Source organism: Amblyomma maculatum, chromosome 1 (assembly GCF_055883805.1).
Source record: "Amblyomma maculatum isolate TAMU_Amacu chromosome 1, ASM5588380v1, whole genome shotgun sequence".
NCBI lineage: Eukaryota > Metazoa > Arthropoda > Arachnida > Ixodida > Ixodidae > Amblyomma > Amblyomma maculatum.
Window position 1 is genome coordinate 94370238 of NC_139344.1, and position 26634 is coordinate 94396871.

Genomic DNA, 26634 nt, shown 5'->3' on the forward strand with positions numbered 1-26634 from the left:
CAGCAAGGACGCCAGAAGCTGGTCTCGCACCTGCAGCGGCGTGGGAGCCTCCGCACGGCGTTCCTCAACTCCGGCTGGCCTTCAAGCGCCAGTCTTGCCCCACCTGCAGTAAGCTGACCGCTGCTCTGCACTCAACTCAGGGCCGTCGACCACACAAAGGGCTGCGCGTGCCTTCCGCAGTCGTGCTGCTGTCGAGTCCGGCGGCTGAGGGAGGGCCCGCTGAGGTCCACGGAGGTGGAATACGGCCCGAAGAAAGGGCGCGTCGCTCGAATGTTCTCTGTCAACGACCACGGAGGCAACTCAGTTCACTGCTGTAAAGAATTGATCGCTTAATATTCTTTAGTCTCTCCTGCCTTCGCACAGCAAGTAACAGATATCTATAAACGAGACTCTTCCTGACCGCAGCAAGTCACTGGAGAAGCCAGGATATAGACGGTGAGTCTGCATATCTTCTTGCATTCAAAGAAGCCTGTGTCACACGAAAGTGACTCCTGGCCTAGACCTTATCTGCCCGTAGAGGCGAATTGAGAAGCTTTATTTCGAGCAATACTCTTCGAACAGCAGTGTTTCCTTTGTGGCTTTTATTCACGTTTACTAATCATTCCTTCGGTTCGGTGCCAATGCGGGTCGCTAAGATTATGTGCTCTCCAAGCTCACGTGCACGGGCACGGACGCACCATGACCGCCACCCTGCACCGTGCACGTCCTGCATGGAAGACTGCCGGCGTAATACGGCGTTCGCGTCAACATGTAAGGTGGCTGTTTCCCACCGTCAGTGCCAAAGTCGAGCGGAACTGCTAAGCAGACAGAGTGTCGCGTCCTGTTTACAAGCCTATCAGCTGTTAGTTTTGCAAAGGCCGCGAGTGCAGATGAATGGACATTCTTCCGGTGACGCTTTTGTGTAGCGTTAGACAGGGAGGCTGGCTCATCGCTAAGTAAACACACGTACACACACGCCTCTCTACCCCCTTAGATGCACAATATAATTGAGCGAGAACTTACTCAGGAGGTCACAAGAATGTTCTGTATTTTGCACAGCAGGAAATACATCGCATTTTCGCAGCCAAGGAGAAGACACTGACTGAGGTTAAAAGTGAGAAATTTGGAGTCTTTTGTGCCGCTGTAAATACTTCAGCAGTGTACTTACAGATTCCTCCTTTATTTGCACCAAGATTTTATCTGAAGGAATAAAAAAATGAGCTTAAATAACTAGTTTCAGCAAGAAAGCGCTGGCACAGCTACATAGTGGGAACTGCTGCTTATCATTAGGAAACTTACGAACTGCGATTCTATTATGGACGTTATAATGTAATGCGGTTTGAAAGATAACTGTCGTGATCTTTGCCAGCAGCCATGAATTCACTGCATGGCTAATACTTTATAAAGAGATGCACGAAAAAGAGAACTGTGGTTTATACTTCACTGTAAACGCGAACATGCACGATAAACCAAAAAAATGCTTGGCTGTACCTATGCCCTAAATAATTTGTACTCGAAAAGAACACCAAACGTCCCTTTTGCAATTTTGTTCCCTTCTTCACACCCTCCGTTCAATATTTTTTCAACATTACTACTGGATTGAACTTTGGCTTAATCAAAAGTCAAGACTACACCAGCACTATATACGCCCGTCTACGAGGCAGTCGCAGTAGCGAATGTCTGTACCTGTAACACAAGAAAGCGTTGACGTAGTGGTTGACGCATTTGCCTAGGAATTCGAACCCACTCGCAGCAGTCTAGGTGCATTTGGTAATACCTATATTACTGTCTGAAAGGAACTGGCAGTAACAGGAGCAAGGCTAAATGCCGGATTATTTCGGGACCAGTGGGACTATCGCCTGCCCGGGGCAATCACTGGTCGGGTTCGAACCCCGAACCAGGACGAACTTTTCTTTAACTATGAAGTTTCTGAGAAAGTTGTATATCTTTACTCTGTGCCGGTATGGCTACGCTCGAATGGATGATGATGAGAAATTACTCCCGTGTTGCAAATGTGCTCCATCTTGAGGGATTCCCCGAAACATTGGACCAAGAGAAGAAAAATGTGCTTACCGATGCCAGTTAAACGAAAGGTCTGTAATCTATAATTTGGAGGATATTAAATCGAAAAGACTGAATGAAATAAAGTTGCTCAAAAATGAAATCGAGCAAGGTTGTGAGGTGGAGGCGTCAGTTGCAATCAAGGATTATTAGTCATCCGGGTGTAGTAAGCTTGCAAAGCCTGCACAATAATCCACGTGTCACCACCACATTTCTGCCGCATACGTCATACTTTTATAACGAAGCACATCCCATGTTGAAGTCATTAGTGTATGGTTTTGTTCGATAATCAAATGCTTCTTGAAATGTGTGTGCAGGCTAACTGACGCCAAAGAGACCTAATTTGACAGCTAACTGCGTTGTGCGCAGTTTGACATATACACTGTAGACGTAGTGAATGATGGCCGCTCATGTAAATACCTTTTCGCGAGGACCATGCTACGCAGAGAACTATACTCTAAAGATATTTCCCCTCTACATGGCGGGGAGAAGAGAAATACCAGGACGTCTTGTTCTGCTGGTATTTATATCGACTTTCCATTATTCATTCTGGCGTTTCAACTTGATGTTTCAAATGTGCTTTGATTTCTCAACCCTTTAATTATAATTCTTATTTCATAATTAATTAATCAAAATGAATGCGTATTCACTTTGTTTTCAAAATGGCTGTAAATATCAGGTGTTCTGAAATCACGCATAGGCCTGACTAATCACGAAATAATTTGAGTGACATAGAGTTTGGAAGGTGAACTAAAGAAAGACAAACAGTTAATAATGCGACATTAGAAGCTCCAATGGGACGGAAACGCGGCTTCTCTCAAAAGGGACGCACGTCTTCTTCAGAAGGCGAAACTATTAACCACCTGCCAACATCCGCCTGTCACAAGTAATTGAACCAACGAACCTGAAATCATTACAAGCCTCATTAGAAAAAAAATACGATGTCTCTCAGAAATGGGCGTATATTCTGAAAAAAATTAGGAGGATGCTAAGCTTCGCCCTATGCTTAGCATCCGATATATATCGCGATATATCGCCTTTAACACCACCTTTTCATACCTCGAATTTTTGGGATTGAAACAGTGGCATAGAGTTTGGCAAAGACAAGTCTTTAGTTTTGATGGAGACGAAACGCAGAGGCGTCCGTGTGTCGTATACGATGTCACCTATACCAGATCGCACACCGCACCTGGCACACTAGCGCAGGCATAACCTTTTAGATGTTTCGAACGAATTTGCCTTGAATAGCACATGACGTAAGGAGTCCAAAGATCGGGCAGCAATTTTGTGTCGTCACCCGGGTAGTTCGTGGTTCACAAACATTATAGCATCACCGCCTAAAAAAGAAAAAGAAAAAGAAAATGCACAGGAATGCGATTTTTAAATCGCGTTTTAATAGTACGGCACGAATAAATTCAATCATACGATGCATAACCGTGCAAGGTATTTAACAAACGTTACAGCATGAATAGTTCCCTCCTCGGAGCGGGATTTCAACCCACGAAACACAAGTGCGACAGTTCGGCCTCCCCGAGAGTGGTGTCATTCTTTTAACGCACTAACCTGCTATATAGCCCTACTGCAGTTTGTTGTACGCAGTTTCGTTAAAAAAAAAAAAAAAAAAAAAAGATACGATGCTATTAGCGAATCATGTAACAAGAAAGTGTCTGGAGGACAGAAAACAGGGCAAGTTGGTTCGGATACTTGTGATAGTACTTGGTACTTGGCGACGGTACTTGTGAACCGCTGGGTACCTGAGAGAGCACGCTAGGTGTGAATGCGTATTGTTTTTAGTGAAATTGTTGCGGGTAGTATGGACAGCCTTAGGCGAACGGCAGGAGGGACCGAATTCCAGTTTCATCACGAACATCATCGCAATTACTGCACCGATCAGATGCGAATATTTTTGCTCATAAAGCTCGCAGCTGTCTTCTGAATGTTCAGTTTGCATTGGGGGTTACTCCGTCGTGGACGCTGCGGCCATGTTGCCACACTCGTGGCGGCCTAATAGGCATTGATGCAGTTCATATGAATCTGTGCTCCCATAGTTTCATTGAAAACGTCTTTTCATGACCCAGACCTTTGGCCGGTGATGTTTTTGTTGTTGAAACATGCTCCCCTGTATCGCGGCTCTTCGGCCGCACTCACCGTTTTTGAGTTTGGGCACATTTCGATTTTGTCTTTAGATCTTGCGACTCAGTGTCACATTTATCCTACACAGCACTTGGCTCTGTCAGAGCACGGTCGCCTGCTTACAGCAGGTTCCTTCAGGCGCCGTAATGGCGCATCATGCACTCGTATGAACGCTGTGCAAACCCTCACTGAAAAAATTCCAGGCATTGTAGGAATAGTGAGGGGGTATGGCACTGCCAGAGACCACGCGTAGCTCCGTCAGCACATCACAGCTGCAAATTGGCAGCCCATTATGTTGTCGGCGGTATGCGGCGTTCGGGTACTGCCAGTAGAAATATATTTCTAGGATATACAGTTTGAGTTTTGCATAAAATGCGTATTGAGGCGTCCTATTTTACGTACGCGCCGCGTACTCTGTGGCAAGCGGCCTCATAGAGCGTATATACGTACGTTCTCGCCGCGTCGTCTGCGTTGCGGCCGAGTGCGCTGGATGAAGATGTCGGAATCGGCAATGTGAGCGAAAAATCACAAAAATGCCCCAGGCAGGCAATAGATGGGAGGCGACGGGGCTGTCGGTGGGTTGTGTGACGTCACGAGACCACATGACGTGGCTAACTTGGCAGAAACTCCTGTGCGATGGGAGGGGGAAATGGGAATCAAAAACACCGGAACCCCTTGAATCCCGAGTCGATCATCATTTCAAAGTTAAGCGCTTATCATGTCGTGCATCTACCTAAGCACATTCATTCATAATACTACGTACTCTCTGAATGGAACGCTCTGCCATTACATGTCGCTACTGCCATTGACCCTGATAAATTTTACAAACTGATGCCTGTTACAACTACTTAGTTCTTAACTTCCTTGGGTTCACTGTTGTCAATTTTGCTTTGTATTCCAGTGAATTCATGTTGTATTATTTTTTATCTTGTTGAAGTTGTATAGTAGGTATTAACTTTTCCCCGTCTGCTTTTCTGTTCAAATATTGTTAATTTAGTTTTATTCTTTACTTATGATCTAATGTTAACTACAACGAATTAATATTTCCCTTCCAATGTCACATGCTGTGCTTTTTTTTATTCTCTTGATGCTTCTTTCTCAATATTTGAGTATTTTTGAGTAAGATTATACTGGGGCACTTAAGGCACCGGCATGCAGTTATGAAAAAAGCATTGGAAGGACATTTCGGCCCAACCCGCAGTTTAGATTATGGGCCACCAAATTTTGTTGATCGGCCAAAGTTTACACTGAACGTTTCGTGTGAACACCCAAGTTTCTTCGCGGTTTGGCCCGAGCCATTTCAAAACTTCAAGGATGTCTCAAAAAGTTTTGAAGTGGGCCAAGGTTGACTTAAAACTTTTCATGTAAGCTCTCAAATTTTTTCAGAGGTTGGTCCAGGCCCATAAAAACTTCCGGCATAAGCACCTATATTAATGGAACCGCCGGCTGATACGGTAGGTTTAGTACGGTTTATTATACGCTTTATTATTACCGCATACATTTATTAGTGGAAATGCGTCAGGTGTCATTTGCAAATGACCTAATATTTCTGTTCTTCTTAAGACCTTGGTCTTGTTGTTTCCTTTGCTGTTTAGCTTTATTTTAAAGTTCACGAGAAGGAGAAAATTTTCTGCATGGTTCAAGAACTGAAAAATAAAATAAAAAACAAAACGGCAATCATGGCCATTGAACCGCACTACGTCGAATAAAAAAAAAAGTCTTACTGTATGCAGGAAGACTTTTAGGGAGGAAAAAAAAAAGTCTGTCAAGCAAAATTACACTTTCTACTCATGCTTAGTATTTTTTTCTCAATATATATTTTTGATCAAACTGAGCATACCTCAAATTACTTGTGGGGGAGAAGGGGAGGTAATTATCGTGCTCATTCAATTTTTTTTTGTAGCAAAAAGCTTAAATCTTGTAATACCAGTGGCAGCAGCAATTATAAATTTCATTTTAAGTGCGTATACATTTCCATCGAAAGTTGCCAAAAATTGTCAGCCGATGTATTCGCCGAGAAAGAAATGTATTTATATTTGTGAAACGCATTGCAAAAAGATATAGAGTGTTCCATGGAACCTCATGGATAGTAGCAGCTGCGCTAAAGTCTCGAAAAAACTATCAGCTATATTTATTGGATGAATTTGCGTGCTCGCCTTCGTTCGCTCCATGCGCTGGTATGTTGTGTTGGGATGCCACGATGCCCGCTCCGGCTGGCCCATCGAGACACCTTCTATTAGCAGGAAAAATCAACATTGCGGTGCCAGTCAACTGAAACTGGAATCATAAGTGGTTACGACGGTAACAATGCTCTCGCGCACAAATGCGACAAGATTTAAAGCGAGCGGAGAAACAATGGGTGGACACCTTCATAGCGTGTTGCAAGGTTGAATTCAAAATGCTTCTTGTGCCACACCCCATTCATGCGAGTAAGACCGAACAAAATCAGGCAACTACAGAAGTGACGAAACTACTGAACACTCGAAGTGGGCTGTGCAAACTCAGGAAGACATAGGAGTGCAAAAAAAAAAAAAAAAAGGGCGGGGGGGGGGGGGGGGGGGGGCAAGACGAGCGCTTATCTTTTTTGCGCTCCTGTGTCTTCCTGAATACGCACCAACACGCCCAATGCTACAAGTACTTCTGAATTGTACAAAGCAGCGTCAAATATTTATAGAAAATGTTAGCTCAACCAATAGCTCACAAGCGACAAACTAAAATCATTTTAGCTATCAGCACAATAGCTTGGAAGACCCATAAGTTGGATCCCGGCCGTTACCGATCCCAACACGGGGCTTAATGAACTGGTGACCTCACTCTGGTAATCATGTTTGTAACTGAGGCCCCATCTTCTAGCACAACTGGTTGACATTTTGGCCATGCCTTATGTATCGCACTAGCCAGATGGCATTTTTGTCACGCCGACTTCATTAGCCGATAGGCTCTATCAGCTATCTTCAGCTCAGCAGTAAAGGATCAGGCCTATCCAGTGCTCAGGGGAACAGTGCCAGCAGTTTCACGAACCTCATGCAGCCTCATTGCCACATTCTGAACTACACCAAGTGAGCAGTTATGGGGAAAAACCCTGAATGCGGTAGACAGAACACGTGACAGAAGCCTCGATAAAGAATTCCGCGTCAGGAAACACCACGCCTGGCAGTCTCTCCCATTACAGGTCAGCACGCGCTGCTAGTTGCGACCACGCCTGAAACAACCCCTAAAGACGTTTTCGATAGGAGCCAGCCTGATTGTGCGTTTGCGGCTTGTGTTTGTCACAGGTGCGAATGCTCCCAGGCGCGCCAATTGAGTCACAATCACCTGCATTTCCAGCAGTTGCGAGAAGAGCTGTTATTTCCTTTACCATTAATATTTGTTCCTTCTCACGTGTTTTTATCCCCGAGATTAGCGTTTCCTCAGAGCGTGCAACAGCTATCCAAACTGTATGTTGTTGGGACTTGGTTAGCGACGCCATCGGCTCCTCCGGTGTCGGTGCCGTGCTCGAAGAAGCGAGAGGCTCAGTTGAGAGGAGAAGAGAAAGAGACTTTATACAAGAGGTTACATGTTCCAGGTTCACAGTGAGAGAGAGCTCGCATACGATGGAGCTCGGTATATCTACCGAAAAAGTTCCCCAGGTCCCCACACAGAGTCCCTAGGAACGCACGTCACATCACGTAACTGTGGGAGAGAGTCCAGAGGAACGCCCACGGTCAAAGGGCAGCTTGACGCGGGTTAAAATTTATGACCGCGGCGGAAGCGGCCGCTCCTTGGAGGTGGTATCCGAAACCCTTGGAAAGGGCTGCGCCGCCGGCTCCGTCCGCTCCGCTTCACGGCAAATGGCCCCGGAGTCGCGTCTCGGCCGCGGCGCGAAGTGACGAAAACCGAGCAGTTAGACAGCACCGCGTAAACGCAGTTCTTGTAAGATCGGCGCCAACTGCTCTGTTTGTTTCTCTTTTTGGGCGGAGAAGGCGCAGACAGTCATAAATTCCCAATACACGTCGAAACAAGGACCGAAGAGAATGCGTGGCACAGGAAGTCGTTCCCTGTGGCCTCTTCGAAAGGCACTTGGCCAGATGTCCCTTTGAAGCCGCCGTCCGGACGCAACAGCACCCCCGCCGCCAGACACTGCATCAGGAGGTCGCGCAGTTTGGCGCTGCTCGGCTGACCTGATGCGTTGACTCGAAGGCTCGAACGAGTGGTCGGCTCCGCTTTTCTCCGAATCTCTGGTTCTCTCTGCTGCATGGTGTCCTCCTCTCAGCACTCAGCGGCACCCGTCGCTGGGAACTTGTGTACGCTTGGCGCGCTCAGCAAGACTGCCTTTGCCAAACACACCCAGCACAGTAAGCACCCCGTGAAGACCACTCGAAACGCCAGATTTTCAAGAAACAATCGTTTCTGCTAATATGCTATTAAAAAAAAAAACGAACCAGAGTGCCCGACAAGTGTAAAAGCCCAAAGAAGACCTCCCGCAAGGGCACCTTTACACCACGACGCCATCTGATTATGCAATTCGACTAAATGAATGTCTAAAATGCTAGAGCATATCAGGCAGGCGAAGGCGACGGCTCATTGTACTAGGAGCGTTGCATTACTCCCTTCTATATCTAGCTGTTTCGATTTAAGGTGACTTCGAGGCCCCCGAGGTTTTGCACACCTTTTGACAACCTGCACACATTCCCTAGTGCGCATTAAACATAGTGGCACTGCATTAAAACTCAAAGCGCGCTTATTCGACTGCATGCGGTACATACCATTCTGAAATCATAAACTCTATCAATACAATGCATTCGGTTACACAGATGCATAACAAGGTAGGAAAGGGGTTGAATTGATTTCAGAATTCTCGACTGAGACCGTCAGCGTTGGTATGCAGCTTTCCTTTCTTGTATCGCACTTCGAAGTTGTGCTGCTGAAGAGCTAAACTCCACCTAAGTAAGCGGCCGTTCTTTGAGGACATGCTTTGCAGCCACGTTAAGGGGCAGTGGTCAGTCTCTATAGTAAACTTTGACCCGGCAACGTAGCAGGCGAGCTTCTGTACAGCCCAAATGAGGCATGCACACTCCTTTTCTGATGTGCTGTACGCTTCTTCTCTAGTGCTCAATTTGCGACTAATGTACAGAATGGGTCGCTCTTGCCCATTCGAGTCGGTCTGACAAAGCACGGCTCCCAAACCTCGGTCGCTGGCATCGCACTGAATGACAAAAGGCTTCGCAAAATCGGGCGCTGTGAGAACAGGTCTTTGACTCAACACCCTTTTCAAACTTTCGAACGCGGCCTCTTTCTTGGCGTCCCACTGAATGATCACGGGCTCTGTTTTTCGCAGGCAATCTGTCAAGGGACTTGCAATCTGGGAATATTGCCTGACGTAATGCTGGTAATAACCAGTAAGCCCTAGAAAAGCCCTCATTTCTGTCTTAGTCTTCGGGCGACGATAGTCTGCCACGGCAGCTATTTTAAGTTCAGATGGTCTACCCCTTCCAACGCTATGCCCCAGGTAGGTGACTTCCGCGCAGCCCAAGTGACATTTCTCAGCTCTTACCGTGAGCCCTGCCGCCATCAACCTCTCCATTACCTTACGCAGGTGATCTATATGATCCTCCCACGTGTTTGAAAAGATCGCTACATCGTCTAGGTAAGGAAGGGCGAACTTCTCCAGTCCGTGTAGAACCCTGTCCATTAGGCGAGAAAAACAGTAAGGGGCATTCTTCAGCCCAAAGCTGAGCATCACTGGTCGGAATGTTCCTAACGGGGAAATAAAAGCTGCGTAGCGACTGGCACGCTCAGTAAGCGGAACTTGCCAGTATCCGCGAACAAGGTCTAAGGTTGAAATATACTTAGCCTGGGATACTGTCTCAACCCTTTCTTCGATGTTTGGTATAGGGTACGTCTGATCGACCGTTACCGAGTTTAAACGCCGGTAATCTATGCAAGGTCTTGGATCTTTGCCAGGGACTTCAACTAAAATCAATGGCGACGTGAAATCGCTTTCGGTTGGAATTATCACCCCTAATTCACACATCCGGCGAATTTCAGCCTCCATAATTTCCCTCTGCTTGGGAGAAACCCGGTACGCCTTGCATCGAATCGGCTTATCATCTGTCAACTCGATATCATGTTCTACCAAGTTTGTTTTGCCTGGTCTGTCTGAGAAGACGAGAGAGAAATCCTGGACTACTTGTTCCAAGTCGCTCTTTTGACTTTCGCTTAAACCGGGCTCTGCCTCGATTTTGGCGAGCAGGACACTGTCTGCCGCAGTGGTTCCCGTCATGACAGGTGGAATCTCAGGGGTTTCCTCCTCTGGGAGGTTAAGTGCCAGGTTCACCACCGCCTCTCGCTGAATGTAAGGCTTCATGAGGTTACTGTGGTACACTCTAGAGTGTTTTCTTCCAAGCTTCACCTCATAATTGGTGTCAGAAAGCTTGGACACCACTTTGGCTGGCCCTTCCCATTGAACATCCAGCTTTGTCTTTTTCGAAGGGCATAGCAACATGACTTCATCGCCCTCTTTGAAATTTCGCCTGCGAGCCGTCCTATCATAGCGTGCCTTGGCAAGCGTCTGCGCCGCTTTCATATTGCTTTCCACTATCTCTCGGGTCTATCCCAGGCGTTCCAGCAATTGCAACACGTGAGAGACTACGTCAGGATTCTCGCCTTGACCCTCCCACGATTCCCGCAATAATCGTAGCGGACCCCTCAAGTTACGCCCGTACACAAGCTCTGCCGGACTGAAACCTGTGCTCTCGTGAGGAGCCGATCTGAGGGCAAACATTGCCGCAGGAATGCAACTTTCCCAATCGCGTTTTTCTTCAAAACAAAGAGCCCTTAAAATTCTCTTCAAAACGGAGTGCATTCGTTCAACCGGATTCGACTGCGGATGGTGAACCGAGCTATGCACGACCTTGATTCCACATCGCTCAAAGAACGTCGTCGTGAGACAACTAGTGAACACGCTTCCGTTGTCACTTTGGATCTCTGCTGGGAATCCGATCCGCGAGAAAATAGCCAGCAAAGCATCCACGACGCATGCCGAAGTTAGCTCTCTCAAGGGGATCGCTTCTGGAAATTTAGTGGCTACGCACAGCGCGGTCAAGACGTAGCGGCAACCTGATTCCGACATTGGTAGCGGTCCAACGATATCAATAACTAGCCGCCGGAATGGCTCAGTAATTATCGGAACCAATTTCATCGGTGCCTTCCACTTGTCAGTGGACTTCCCAATTCTTTGGCAGGTGTCACAAGAGCGAACGTAGTCCTCTACCTCTTTCCAGCACCCGGGCCAGTAGTACTCTTGTACTAACCTTGCTTTAGTTTTTCGTATGCCCAAGTGGCCGGCCCAAGCGTTGCTATGTGCCAGGTCTAGAATCTGCTTGCGATACTTCCGCGGGACCAACAATTGGTCGTATACTCTACCTCTACTGTCAGAGTATCGGCGGTACATTAGATCATCTTTTTCATAGAACGAAATGTTCTTTCTGGGGGCGCCTTGTTTGACACTCTCTAGCAGGGCACTCAATGAAACATCTCCTTTCTGCTCGGCAACAAGTGTTACCTTGTCGAGCAGAGCGAGCTGCTTCCAGCTGTCGGACGCAGGTGACAATACTGAGCCTGCGCCCGGGTTTTCCTCAGCAGGCGCCTCTGTGCTTTCAGTGCCCTTCCCTTGACTCCCATCGTCTGGAGCGCGGGGCTGAACAACCGGCGGAACAGCGTCGGACTCAGCTGTCGCATTTACTGGCGCTTCTTTTGGCGGTGTGCTTCCGAGCTTTCCGGAGAGTTCGCGAGCCCTCGAACGGGTTAACGCCATGCAAGCTATGCTATTAGAGAACGACTGACCCCGTTCCTTCAGTATCTGCTCAGATTTATTTGAAAACAAATAGGGGAAATGATCAGGTAGGTTGGGAGAAATCGCCGCCTCTGTGCATACTTTCCCGAACGGGCCTTCTATGCATATATGACCACCTTAGCCAGTGGCAGGCAGACACTCTGCTCTTCTACTACCTGCCGGATCCATGCGCATTCTCCCGTAAAATGTTCCGGAGAAACACAACGCGGATGCGCCACATCCATGGTGGCCGCAGAATCTCTCAACACTCTGCATTTCTTACCATTAACAAGCAGCTCCTGCATGTACGGCTGTAAAAGCCTCATATTCTCATCAGAATCTGCAATGCTTGCAAAAGCGACTTTCTTTTTGCAACTTCTAGCCAAGTGGCCCCGTTCCTTGCAGTTATAACAGATAACTGGCCTGCGCGCCTCGAATGCTCTTGCGTTGTCATCAGGTGGCTTGGACCTTTCCGCTGGATTCAGCGATTTTGCCTGGCCCTCCGTTCCGCTCCCCAGTGCCTGTGGAGAAGCTTTTTCAAGGTTTTTCGGAGGAGAAAATCTCCTTCCTTCGAGCCTGCGAGGAACAAAGTCCGTTCTGTCGCTTTTTTCCTGTTTTGCCAATTTCGGGCGTACATTTCGGCGAATGTTGTATTCTTCAGCCAGTTCGGCTGCTTTATCCAAACTTAGTTCCGTCATTCTATCCTGCACCCAGAATCTAACTTCCTCCGAGATTCCTCGATAGAATTGCTCTAGGCCAATGCACTCGACCACTTTATCGTGATCTTCATATGCGCCTGCGCTCTTTAGCCATTCTGTCATATTAGCTTTATCTCATAAGCAAACTCCTGATGAGATTCTGTACCCTTCCTCGCGTTTCTAAAACGCTGCCGAAAGGCCTCAGTCGACAGACGGTATTTCCGCAACAGCGCCGCTTTAACTTTATCGTAGTCTTTAGCCTCGTCGTTGCTAAGGCGTGCGACTACCACGGAAGCCTCGCATGGAAGTACAGTCAACAGCTTTTGTGGCCATTCGTCCCTTTCGAAGCCGACCTTTTCGCATGTGCGTTCAAAGTTAACGAGAAAAAGTGCTATGTCCTCGCCCACCCTAAACGGCTGCAGAAGGTCCTTCATTTTGGACTGACCACCTGAAGAAACAGAGCGCCCCGTGGAAATACGAAGTGCCTCTATCTCGAGTTTCTTCAGCTGTAATTCGTGCTCTCTTTGTTCTGCTTCCTTTTTTTCTCTCCAGCTCCTTCTCTTCTAGTTTTTTCCTGTCTAGAACTGTTTTCCAAGCCTCGTCGGCTTCTTCCTCAGTCACCTCCTCTGCCCGCATTAGCTCTAGAATTGGCTTTTTGCGCTTTGTTGGGCCAACTGATATGCCCAACTCCTGGCAGATTTCAAGAAGGTCTCGGACTTTAAGCTTGTCCATCCTGACTTTGCACTCTGCGTCGTTTGCTCCCTGCTAAATTTTGTGCTCAAACCACCCAATTCTTGGCCTGTGGCAACAAAATTTTTCTGCAATAATTAAATTGCACCAAACTCGACTAACGAGTCCCTGCGCTAGACAATCTGGCGAATCGAGAGACAAACACGCGGCACTCACCGCACCAGGATAGCTGACGCCGGCTCATCCCACCGAGCTGCCATCCACTGTTGGGACTTGGTTAGCGACGCCATCGGCTCCTCCGGTGTCGGTGCCGTGCTCGAAGAAGCGAGAGGCTCACTTGAGAGGAGAAGAGAAAGAGACTTTATACAAGAGGTTACATGTTCCAGGTTCACAGTGAGAGAGAGCTCGCATACGATGGAGCTCGGTATATCTACCGAAAAAGTTCCCCAGGTCCCCACACAGAGTCCCTAGGAACGCACGTCACATCACGTAACTGTGGGAGAGAGTCCAGAGGAACGCCCACGGTCAAAGGGCAGCTTGACGCGGGTTAAAATTTATGACCGCGGCGGAAGCGGCCGCTCCTTGGAGGTGGTATCCGAAACCCTTGGAAAGGGCTGCGCCGCCGGCTCCGTCCGCTCCGCTTCACGGCAAATGGCCCCGGAGTCGCGTCTCGGCCGCGGCGCGAAGTGACGAAAACCGAGCAGTTAGACAGCACCGCGTAAACGCAGTTCTTGTAAGATCGGCGCCAACTGCTCTGTTTGTTTCTCTTTTTGGGCGGAGAAGGCGCAGACAGTCATAAATTCCCAATACACGTCGAAACAAGGACCGAAGAGAATGCGTGGCACAGGAAGTCGTTCCCTGTGGCCTCTTCGAAAGGCACTTGGCCAGATGTCCCTTTGAAGCCGCCGTCCGGACGCAACAATGTCCGGATGTTGTGGTGCCTCGAAAGAGCAACGTTTGGAATTTCTGCGCGACAGTTGCTATATTGGAAGATATTTTCACAGTACTGCGCTATGGAACGCCACGTAGATATACGAATATAATAATTTGCTGGTCAAAAACAGTGCCGACCGAGTGGTTTATGGTTTTAATGATATCGCCAAGGGCTACCAGACTTAGTGGGATTTTTACCACAGGTTCCGCAGACTAGGAACAGAGCACTACACTTTCAAAATAAAGTGGCTACAGCATATACAGATGGCACTGCACTTTTGACATACAGGTCGAACATTGTTACAGTATAGCACCATCCACCCAGATGTAGATTCCAGCAAAATCAGTTTCTTCTATCCCTAGAATTCAAGGATAACAAAGACAAAGAGACAGTGTCAGAGAAAGACGTCAGTAAAAAACGGCTACAGTACTGGCAGCTTAAAAGGAGGCAAAATACCTAAAGCTGTGCTTTTAGAATCAAATTTTGTGCAGTTTAATGGTTGTTGGAAATTATATTCGAAAAAAGGGGGAATTAATTATTAGGCAGTTTTCAAGATACTTATTGGTAAGGTTAAGAAAATAATGTGAATTTACGGTTATGACGCAACGATGTTAACGGCTCTCATCCTGGTTCACGTACATGCACTTTCAGTCAGTCAGTCAGTCAAAGCAACTTTATAAACTGCTTGTTGGAAATTATATTCGAAAAAAGGGGGAATTAATTATTAGGCAGTTTTCAAGATACTTATTGGTAAGGTTAAGAAAATAATGTGAATTTACGGTTATGACGCAACGATGTTAACGGCTCTCATCCTGGTTCACGTACATACACTTTCAGTCAGTCAGTCAGTCAGTCAAAGCAACTTTATTTCGCAACTTTACAAGGCGAAAAAGGTGGTCACAAAAGAAGCGGCGTCACTGCAGCTTGACTGCGCTCCAGCCACCCATCAGCAATGAAAGCGTATTACATTCAGCTTTGCTATAAATACCAACCATATCTGAATAAATTAAAAAAAAACATAGATACATTATACATCACGCACAGTAATCTAAAAGACATATGGACTTACGGAAATTTTAAATTACCATGGTGTATGGATAAATAACTTTCATCAGGGACACTTGTGCCCTACGCCTAACTTAATTATGTACCACATTTCTTGGTCCGCCAGTATAAAAGTGATTACTCATGATGCAAATCATGTCCTACCTAACTTACGACGTTACCATTAGCTTTTTCTTCAGTTAACTCCCTTGTAACCCTCTCGCCTATACATAAAGTTTTTCATTCAGTTAATTCGTCCTTAACTCGAATATGCATGAGCTGTTCGGGGCCCTCACATATCTTATTTGATTGAAGTATTGGAATCAGTTGAAAACCGCACGACAAGATTCATCCACTCTAATTCTTCTTATCGTTCTAGTCTCACAGCCCTGGAAGGTAAAGTCATTTTGCTTGACCTCGAGAAATGGTGGAAGGGACTGAGCCTCTTTCATAAATTTTATCACTCATCCCTCGCAGATTTAAACCAGCTCGTCCCGTCTCCCTTCTTACCAGTAAGGCCAAAGCAGTTTATCCACCTCTCGCATATACTACTGCACACCTGCTTTCTCCACACCAGCACCGTTCATTTTAAAAACATCATCGACTATATTATGCTCTAAACCAAGTGTCACTCATTTTCTATTAGCATTTTAGTTGCACTGTAATTCCCCTCATGTAATACCCCGGCCAGGGGCATAAATAAATAGATACTTAATAGAAGGGCTGACTGTGCATGACACACATGTACAAGGAAAAAAAATCCTAATAAATTGACCACTCACGGGAAATGACTAAAAGACGACTGTCATTTTCCACACTGCACTTTGCACACAGTAAAGCAGTTGAGCATATAGACATTTGCGTCGGGCGCGGGAGTTGTCGAAATTTCTCCTCTCTGGAAAATCGGAAACCGGTTTCGTTGCAGCTTCCACAGTGCTTGCGAAGGGTGCACATGACAGTCCAGTAAACAATATGGCAGAGCCCAAGGAGCCTAAAATTTAAAGAACTTAAAATGTGCTGTGAAAAATAAGCCTAAATACGATCTTGAAGGAAATGTAGTGTGGTAGGACTTCCGTACCTAAGCAAAATGTGGAACCTTGGAATACTTGTAGACAAATAAATGTTCCCTATGACTTAAGTAAACAATTTGTTAGCATAGCGATGTCAATATTCAGTGAGTAATAGCGATTTAAGGCCTTAGCAACGTGTTTTGCATTCTCTGTTGGCCGTATACTTTATGCGCGAAAACGGGACATGCCGAGGAGGTTAGTGTGGTGACGAAAAGGATATGTTATAGTGGTGTACTCAGGTTGTGCAAGGTCGAGAAACACGTCTAATCTGCTCTGGCAGCTTTGTTACGAGAAAACAACAGTGTGCGAGAGTACAGGTCTTGAACCCTAAGATTAGATGTTTTTAAAGCGTAAGCTTTACTAGCCCTTAAAGACAAGGTCATCGTCACGGTAAATTTGACCTTCAAGTGGAGATGTGTCTGTCACGTGACGTGCTACGTGACTCTCCGCCACAGCCGTGGTGCTCGATCGTTCGCCTCTCACCTACGCGGAACCACGTGTTCCTCCGCTCAACAAAATAAAAGCGCAAGACGTTTGCTTGACGTTGGCAGACGGCCAGAGAGGAGCCACGTCCGAAATTAGTGCTTTGACTGTGTATCGCAGACGCCGAGCTGAATCTGATGATCCTTAGGATATAATGCAATATATAAGAGCGTGCACACACGCCAGCTGCCGCCTCACAGTTTCTCTCTATGGATGAAGCGCGAGTCGGCGAGGAGGGAGACACGTAGAAAATAGATTTTAATTAGTTCACAGAATTGCGTGGGTAGTTTTCCTTAGTCCAGGATTCCAATGGCTTGGGCTGCCTCCCGGGTCCTGGTGAGCAGCTCGCACTGCTCGGAGGATATATCGGGATTCCATATCCCGGGACCGTCTACGCTGTCGGCATGGTCTCGTAGACGACGGGCTGGGTTTGATCACCCGGCCGACGTTGCCAATCGTGCTAAGTATTTAGCACGATGTAGGGATGAGTATAACCTTAACCTGCTCTCGGAACAGAGCATAATCAAGCATAACAAAGGTTTCGCTTGCATAACCAGGCTTAGCCGAATAAGTCGCAGCACCCCCCCCCCCCTTTTTTTTTTTTTTAGAAAGAGACGCGTGGTGTGTTCTAAATAGGAAGTATTTGATATCGCGCGAACCACTTTTTTGTACTACTGTGAGTTTGAGCAACCTTTCATCTATGGTAACACCAGATGCCAGCTCACAATAACATAGGAGTTAAAAAGCACATAGTGAAATAATCATTTCATCGTTGTCAGGAGAGTTTGTTGGGGTCAGATTATCGTGCACACTGTTTTGCACAATTTACCCAATAACGAGTCAGCGTGCCGTTTCCAGGACATATATTCACTAACTGTTATGCCAAACGTTATCGCGGAATTTTTGACGGAAACCTTGCACAAATCAGGCATAATTGATCCAGGTGTCTTAACTAACGTTCCCAACGTAAGAAACAAGACACACTTTATTGCTAAATCATCATCATCATTAACTTGTTCTCTTAAAGATCCCATTAGGGATATTGCATAAGGGGGAGGGGAGGGGACAACGGTGTGAAGAGATATACTGTCGCGTTAATGAGGACCCTCGCAGTTGCGTCCGAGACAGAGCCCACCGAGTCGGGAACGGCAGGGTTCAGCCGTTCAGCGAGAATGCTCGAGTCTTGTTTAGAGCCGGCTCACTTCCTCTTTCTACGCTTCCTGTCATCGTCGTCACCTTCAACGCTTTCCGCAATACATAAACATATAAACATAGAAAAAATTAATGAAATTACTTTGGTTTGAAAGCGACTCAGGCTATGAGAGACGCTGTAGTAGAGGGCTCCGGAAATTTCGACCACCGGGGAATCTCTAACGTGCACTGACATCGTACAGAAAAAAGACGACACTCCTTTTTGTCTCCATCGAAACGCAGCCGCCGGCGGTCGGCATCGAACCCGTGTACTCCGGCACAGTAGTCGGCAATCTTAACCACAGCGCCATCGCGGTGGGGCTGAATAAAATTAACAAACTGGGTAGAATACATCAGGTAACCAAAACAACGCAAACCAAATGCAGCAAACCATGCAGCAATATGTTAAAAACGCTATGCGGCAAATAAACAATAAACCGAAGTGGCAAAAAAAAAAAAACAACAACCCTGAAATGCAGGAAAATAAGTTATGGTAAGACAGTACAAACAAATATCTCGCCTCTAAAGGGGCGTAAGGGGGGAGAGTGCAAATGTGAACAAGGGGGTTCGGTGGGAAATGTCAACCAATTATTACTCTGTGCAAATGTGAAAATTCTCGGGATGCCTGTCGCTAAGAAGAGTAGGAAGGTTGTGCTCACTACGCGCTGACTACAAGAAACCGAGAACACAATGGCAAATTAGTAGGCGGATGCTTTTAACAATGTCGACATGCTTTAGGACCGGTAGTTAAGACGATTCATGTGCTGCATTAGGTTGGTCGTGATTCTTTCTCTCTCAACAGACACATCGGCAGTTTCGCGACTAATATATTACTAATATATTCTATTGGTAGGACATCAGTACGCGTTGGCAACTTTTCAATCTGCATGCAGCAAACAGCTTGCACCATGTTGGCGGAATGGAGATGTCGGAACTCACATGTAGAGAATACGAAGTAAAAGGATTTCATGTATGTACGTCTGTCACAGCTTTTGGCCAGTGAAAGGTTCTGCCTGATTGAAACTGACTGATTGAAAGCACTCGAACTGGTTGGGGGACTAAGTCGGTTGAAGGGGTGTTTCTCTGTGAACTTGCATTATGAGACCGTGCTTAACACGACCGCCCTCCTAATAGATAGCCGCACATACAGCCCAACGCCCCAAGCTGCAGCATGACGAGGATTTCTGGCTACCTCATGTCAGAAGCTCTACTGCGTTCATTGGCGAGCTTCGCATTATTCCTGGACCTAGCAAATGGAGCCACGTACTTGTGCGCCGTATATTGTTTCATCTCGCGCTTTGCAACAAACGCCGTTTTCATCGTACTAGAGCACTATGCAGCCAATCATGCCTCGTGAGAAACTACATGCACACTTCTTTTTCTTCTCCCTCGTTATAAGAAGTGTTTGCGCTGTGCAGTAAGCATCGTGGTCTTCATCAACTTCCATCAGCAAAGCACTCTCGCGCTGTACATTGAACATCGCCGTCTTCATGAAGATCTATATGTACCGCTCCTTGATATAACATGGGTAAATGCGTTCTACACATATACCTCACTGAAGACAGACCACAGCCGTGTCAGACAGGCAGCCGAGATCGACTATATATAAGAGAGCACGTTGTTGGGCTAGTCGGTCATACATACTTAAAAAAGGGAATTGCGCTGAAAAAGACACGCACGAGAAGAGGACATGGACGGGCGCATGTCCATGCCCATGTTCTCTTCTCGTCCGTGTATTTTTTAGCGCAATTCCCTTTTTTGAGATCGACTATATTATAGCCCTTTGCCGAGAGGCTTACTAAGCGCGGAAGTAAGCCAAGATCGAAGCGGCAGGACTCAGGAGCGACTGCTGCCGATGGCTAGCGCTCGTGAAACTTGGTTCAAGGATAGTTGAATTTCAGCAATCATTTGAACATGCCATGAAACAGCCAGCAAGCGTTCAACAAGAAACTGATGCAGTGGGGTGTAGATGTCGCCAGTGGCGTCGCTAGGGTCATCCGCACCCGGTGCGGAGGCGCGACGCTGCACCCAATCACGCAGTGCGAGTGGCATTTCTTTTTTAAAGATTTATACGCAGTGATCGTGCCCCACGACTGATAATTCAGTAAAGCATCACATCAAAAGCACTTATGTCCGACAAAGGCAGAAACATTAGCACGTGTAAGTTGCGAGAAAATTCACTGAGCAAGAGGCTTATCAGACCATATCAGAGTATTAGACCATAGGAATAAAGTGGCTCCTGAACTACGCAATGTATAAACATTAAACGTGTGAATCACTGTAGCCGAATGCAAACAAATGTAACAAAGACGTGAAGTGGTAAATGCCACAATGATTATAACGCAATAGCAATGCAGCTTCGAATACATATTTAGAGACTATCAAATAGAATCAGCGAAGAAAACGTGATAACCCGTATAGAAGCGCCTTCCTGTGTCTGCCTTGGGTTAGTGCTTACTACACTGGTTACACGAATTCAGCGTAAGAATAAGTTTCCAACGTGCAATAAACAACTGCTCAATTATGCCAGTAATAACGGCTCAGAGGGAAGGAATGGCGAACACAAACAATGTCAGGCTATGCACGTTATCACGCGCACAGGAATATACATAGGAATGACAAGTGAGAACTAGATAGGCAAATCTATAAGTCAGCGACAACTGGAACACACAGAAAATAACTAAAGTCATGAAACAGACAAGCCGTTAATAAGTACCCTTAATGGACATGGCAGAAAACACGACACTTGCAAAAGTCACAAGGAGAAAAGAATTATGTCTGCCGCATATACAAAATTTAAAAAACTTACACTTATACCTCGAACGCGTTCGTTAAGCAATCAAGAACCGATCGATATGCAAAAAATTCATGTAAATTATAACAAAATTATCATGGTTATTTCAAAAGCAAAGAGTGCAAAGCGCAATTACAATGAAGAACTGATCGATATAAGTAAAATTTCGGTGATACGAATCCAGTTGATATGAATTTTGGGATGATACGAATTCGCGAAATTCCCCAGCCGGAGTGCATTGTGTACAATGTGCAAAATTTCGGATGTTCCGGTCACTTTCCCGCGCCGCTACGAACTTGAACACGCGAACTGCGACCGCAACCTTGAGCACTACGCAATCGCCAGCCGCGCTGTATGCACGCATCACGAGCAGTTCGCGGTGATGCGTAGTCCGCACATCGTACTCTTCGCGAGCAGTCTGCGGCGCCGTTCAGCCGGCGCGTCGCCATCTTTTGTCGTGCTGTACGCTCCAACGAGAAGTCCGCGGAGGCACGTCGCGCGCACAACGCCGACGTCGCGATTGCCTGTCGCGCTGTGTGCGCCGCGAGTGGCGGGCTGTGACAGCGCGACGGTAATAAACCTTCTAGGACGTAAACAGCCCTGCGCAACTGTCTTTCCCATGATTGTGCAAACTTATTCTCTTTCGTTTTGATGATACCAATGTTCGAGTGTTGCGAATTCTTTCGTGACCCCGTGAGATTCGTATAACCGTGGTTCTATTGTTACAAAATGTTTGAGCACTTAAAAACCACTTTTATTCATGTAAGTTGTAACAAAAAAAAAAAAAAATCTCGGTTATATTAAACGCAGATATTCACGGAGTGTAAACAAAAATCGAAACTTGAATCAAAATTTTGCTTTCCTGGCTTTCAGGACTGCAAAGCTGCTAATCACTTGATCAAAATCGGTGCTTTTTGCCAGCTCACTTTCAATCGATAATAATGCCAGATCTGATAGTCTAGACTGACCCATTGTAGACCTCAATTAGTTTTTTTTATTAGTTTCAGCTTAGAAAAACTCCCCTCACACACGAGCCCCCAGACACACATATCGTGAGAAATGCTACAAACCTAATGACAGGGTGGGAAGGGAGTCTACAAAATCCCACTGCATAATTAATGTCAAGAAGTTCAATGCTGCCTAACTGTTGGCGACTTCGAGGGCAATGCCGGCTGCTTTGAGGTGTCTCCTCATCCTAGGAATTATAAGGAGTGGTGTCGGACAGTCCGTCATAGCATTCGATAGTTTCGGAATAGAAACTTTGAGCTCTTCCTCAGATAAATAAAGAAGGCTATTTGCTTAAACAGTTCCAAACAGAATTGCCACTTCTCGAATCGCTTTTGGACCTTGTGCAAAGTTCGGCATAAAAGCTGTCAATGCATTCCAGCATTATTTTCTTCCTGCAACAGGAGTCTCCAATCTCTGGCTTGTTCACCTGCCATCCTCTTCCTCAACCTGACAAGCCTCTCAACTGCAATTCCAAGTTCATTGCATTTTATGAGCGCCTGCTGAACAGCATTTTCCACTAGGTGACCACGTTCCTCCCCGAGAAAAAGCTTTAGGGCCTCCAACTTTGCTACTACTTTGTCAAGGGATAGTCCTTTCGTCTGCAAATACAGTTGCGCACCATTGACTTCAAGTACAGAACACCACAGGTGCAAATAACACAGGTGACCTCCTTCTCATTTTTTTTTTTTTTTTCTTCTAGTCAGCCCATAGGGATCAGACCTGTCATCTCCTGAGCAACAGGCATTCCGTGCCCTTCGGCGTTTTGAAAGTGTGAAGCAGATGTGTGACTGGGCCGAGGAGCGAGAAAGGTACAGGGGATAAATGAACAAGACAAAATAAAAAGACTGCTGGAGAGATGCGGCCAGCGGGCCTAGCTTGGGAAAGGAGAGAGGTGCACATAAACAAGAAGAAGCGATGCGGTGGCGCAGCCGCCGACGGGTGTCGTTTAACAGGCTCCCGCGCAGGAGTTTCCGATGGGTATCGGGTTAATGCTGGTCTTTCCAGGGCACACGCACGTACACAGCCCCGGTCCAACGTTGACATGGCCTGGAGTCTCTGGCGTAAACTAAGGCGTGTGTTTTCAAGCGCTCCTCACAACAGAATGATTCGTTCTACGAGGGTATCACACTTGATATTCAATGTCTCCACCAATGCGCGCCTTTTCGCGTGTTTCCACAAAATTTATTTCGCCCCCCGCCCGTTCCCCCATCTAACTGCTGCACCCCCCCCCCCCCCTCGCACCCCCCGCACCCCCTGAGCGACACCACTGGATGTCGCCAGGACTCGGACCTTAACGCGCGCTTTATGTCTGGTGTTGGCCACGAGCTATGATGAACCGACATGTCAGCCTTAACATAAGGGATTTATTTTAGTACGCGGGCCCGCAACAGGTACACTTCGCAGCGTACGTGAAGACACCACGCAACCACGGGAAACCTGAGATGCGAGCTGGCACGCTATGCCATGCTCGCTAGCTCGGAGGTGACATGCTCGCTTAGAGGAACTGTCTCTGGAATACACATCCAATACACATATGGACCTCGAAATACGCCGAGCTGGACAATTTCTTTTTTTCTTTTTTTTTTTTTTACAATGTTAGACTGAGCATGTATTTGTTTGTATTGTATGCATAACTAGAAAACCTCTGAAAAGGCGTGGAGGATCATAAAAACTTTTGCAGAAACTGCTGTTTCTGTCTTGCATGTGAGGCAGCAACATTTGTGAACAAACTAAATAAATAAAATAATTAAATGCTTTCGCTCGTGTAATACTGTCCTGGTGACATCTATTACCAAGAAATGTGACAAAAATATTGTCGCGTAATCTAGGATTTCTGCCTGCCAATTCTTACTCGTCTTCATTTTCCTCTCCTTCTAAAATTGCCCGCTCCTGATCTCCTCCTCCTAAAACCACTTCGATAGCGAGGACATTCAATCCTGCTTAATTCATAATCGGCCACGAACCACGAAATATCATGCACGCTAACAAATATGCCCTTTATTTATATCCAAGCGTACTGTCATCCCTGTGAGCTGCGACGCAGATAGATCCGGCACGCAAGCCCAAGAACGTAAATGCGCGCTAAAGAAACGCACGCGGAAAACCATGCAGGTGCGGGCATCGCGCCGTAGTAAGTGCCCGACGTCGCTCGGCTGAACCATTTCACCGTCTGGATATCCGACGCTCAGGAACTGAATGACTTTGCCCAGGCAACCACAAGCGGCATTTGAGCCGTTGAGGCATTCGCTCTACCGGATGTCGATATTCTACACTCGGGAATCGGGACATCGGATAATTCTGGTATGGTAGCCTGAGAACAGAGAACAGTAGGAAAGTGTCCTAGAAGGGCTGCACACTCTACACCGAGCCGCGCACAACAGAGGTCAGTGTGTCCCCATTTTTGTACTAAATTGGCCGCTTTGATAGCTTAAATGCATCGAGGGGCATGTTGATTTAGTATGTGCGGCAGACTTTAATTATACATTTGTCGCTTTTACAAGCGTTGTGTTTTGCGGTGCGGCCACTGAATGCCGCGAATGGCTGCTTGTCTGTTGCATAACTCCAACTCTTTTCTGTGTATTTGAGTCGTCCTTTCGCTGTAAGCTTGTTTAGTTCTGGACTTCCATTTCCATGCAAATCCCTGCATATCACGTGGTCTAAACCAAAGACCGCCTTCCAAAGGCATGCCTGTGATGTTTCGTTCCCAATGCCGACGGCGAATGTTCTTGCGAACGGGACGGATGGAAGGATAGAAGGCTTGCACTGCCGCCAACAGACTTTGGCGTTTCATAATGATAGCTGCCTGATGGCCTTCTCCAGGGCATATTCTGGACACTGGTCGCGGTGTCGTCATATGCCGCTCTCAGAGGTATCTCCATATTCAGCTGTTAGCCAAAGGGAGTCTTATCCGCGGGTCCAGCACACATATGCGCCTAAAAGTAGGTGTGCTATCTTGAAGTTGGGGGAGGAAGATTCCCTTCACAGTCAGCTACACTTATCGGATTTCACTCAGGGAATAGGGGGTTTCTGGATATCTGTTTTCATGTTGTTTGCGTCCCGGGCGCCCAGATAGACACGTTGACATTGCACCATCGCCATACCCGCAGTGACCAGCCTTCAATGAAAGACAGAGAGAACGAAATAGATTGCCTAACTCAGTGTAATGCTGTGACGGACATGAAGACAAGAGAATGGCGCTTCCTTTAACAAGTAGCGCCGCCGCTGCGAAGCAAACCATCTGGATCACTTTGGCCCCAGCCTTGTGTGCGTTGTTCGCCCATATAAGTGATATCGTAAACACAAATGTTACTGGCTTCTATAGGATCTTTGAGGTGCATAATTGATTGAAACACAAACGATGGCCCTATAGGGTATTGGAATGGCTTATCGCCTACTATGCTGCTTATTCTCCAAGCACAGGAGGCAGTACGGAGGGCGGCGAAGCGATTGCGTTATCGGCGCTGCTGGCGCCCGTTTCCGCGTCGATAGCGCTTCTTGTGAAACCCATTAGTGGTACGGAGAGCAAGATTTCCCGAGTAAACTGCGCGTGTAGATTATGACACCTTTAGAATAGGGTCGGAGCGCCTAGGGAGGCGCTAACCACACCTCGCCACACCGTAGTATTCTGCGCGTGTTCTCTGGAGCCCAGCTATTCGCCTTAGTCTAACCGATAGGGCCGGGCCGCTCGTTTCTGGAACTCGCTACTATACTGCTGAACTATCACACGGTTTGATTTTCAGAACAGTCGAAAGAAACAATAAACGAGTGGACGGTACAGTTTACGCGATTGTAGGGCTTTCCGTGCCTTTATTATTTGAAACGCCATTGCCAGCAAGAGCTGAAGTTGTGGTTGGCAGAGAATACACCGCATTTGCTCGCGTACAGTAAGTGTCGAATTAACCTTTTTTTTTTTAATCGCGTTTTGTAAAGTACTAAGCAGGCCAACGTTCGAATCACGGCTAGGATGAGGCGCCAAACCGAATACAAACCGAGAGAAGGAAAGAGAACAACACCGACAAAGTTCTACCACGAGGCGTCCTGTACAGGACGCCTCGTGGTAGAACTTTGTGAAAGCTTGTGAAAGCTCGGAAGCATCCAGAACACGTGTTCTGGATTCTTCCGAGCTTTCACAAGCTACGGCATTTGCTGCCACCGTTAGGCGCCGCGCCTTTTTAAAGATAGCCACACAAAAGAATCTCGAATAAATCCGGTACAAGGGTAATCACGGATCTCCGCTTCGCGCACTTTAGAAGCCTCGTCGTAAAAACGAAACCTTCCCATTCGTTCAGCCGTGAGTTGAGTCATCCCTCTCGACCTTCGGCGACCGCTACCGACAACATTTAAACGAGCAGGTGTCCTTAGCGCGGTGGCGCCGAAACATTAAGTGGCAGAACACGAGTAGAATCTCGTTGGAAAGTGCGCCACAGACTGGGAAGGCATGCCAAACACCTTTTTATTTGCATTAGATACGCGAATCTTTCCGCGAATCCGTGAAGGATTACTGCTGTACGATAACGACACCCCCATGACACCCCCACGAAATCACCCTGACCGTGCACATTCCTCGAGAGTCGTAGAGCAAAACCGATGCTTATCCTCTGACAGCGAAGTGTAAACTTTTTCCACGCGAAACCTCAGCACCGCTAAAAGCTTGTTACTTGAACAGTTTAGCATTTTCTTTTAGCCATTTTACAAAAAACGCTAACTTTTATCACAAATAACTTTACTCTAAATGA

The 26634-nt window shown here is 46.8% G+C and overlaps 1 protein-coding gene across 3 annotated transcripts in view; it reads left to right on the forward strand.

Moving 5' to 3' along the window:
* LOC146203225 (calcitonin gene-related peptide type 1 receptor-like) overlaps nucleotides 1-26634 on the forward strand; it is a 95555-nt gene continuing 68921 nt past the window's right edge. For all 3 annotated transcript variants that reach the window (XM_084588580.1, XM_084588582.1, XM_084588581.1), the window contains exon 1: nucleotides 1-435. The gene's annotated coding sequence lies outside the window, so the exon portion shown is untranslated. The remainder of the gene's footprint in view (nucleotides 436-26634) is intronic.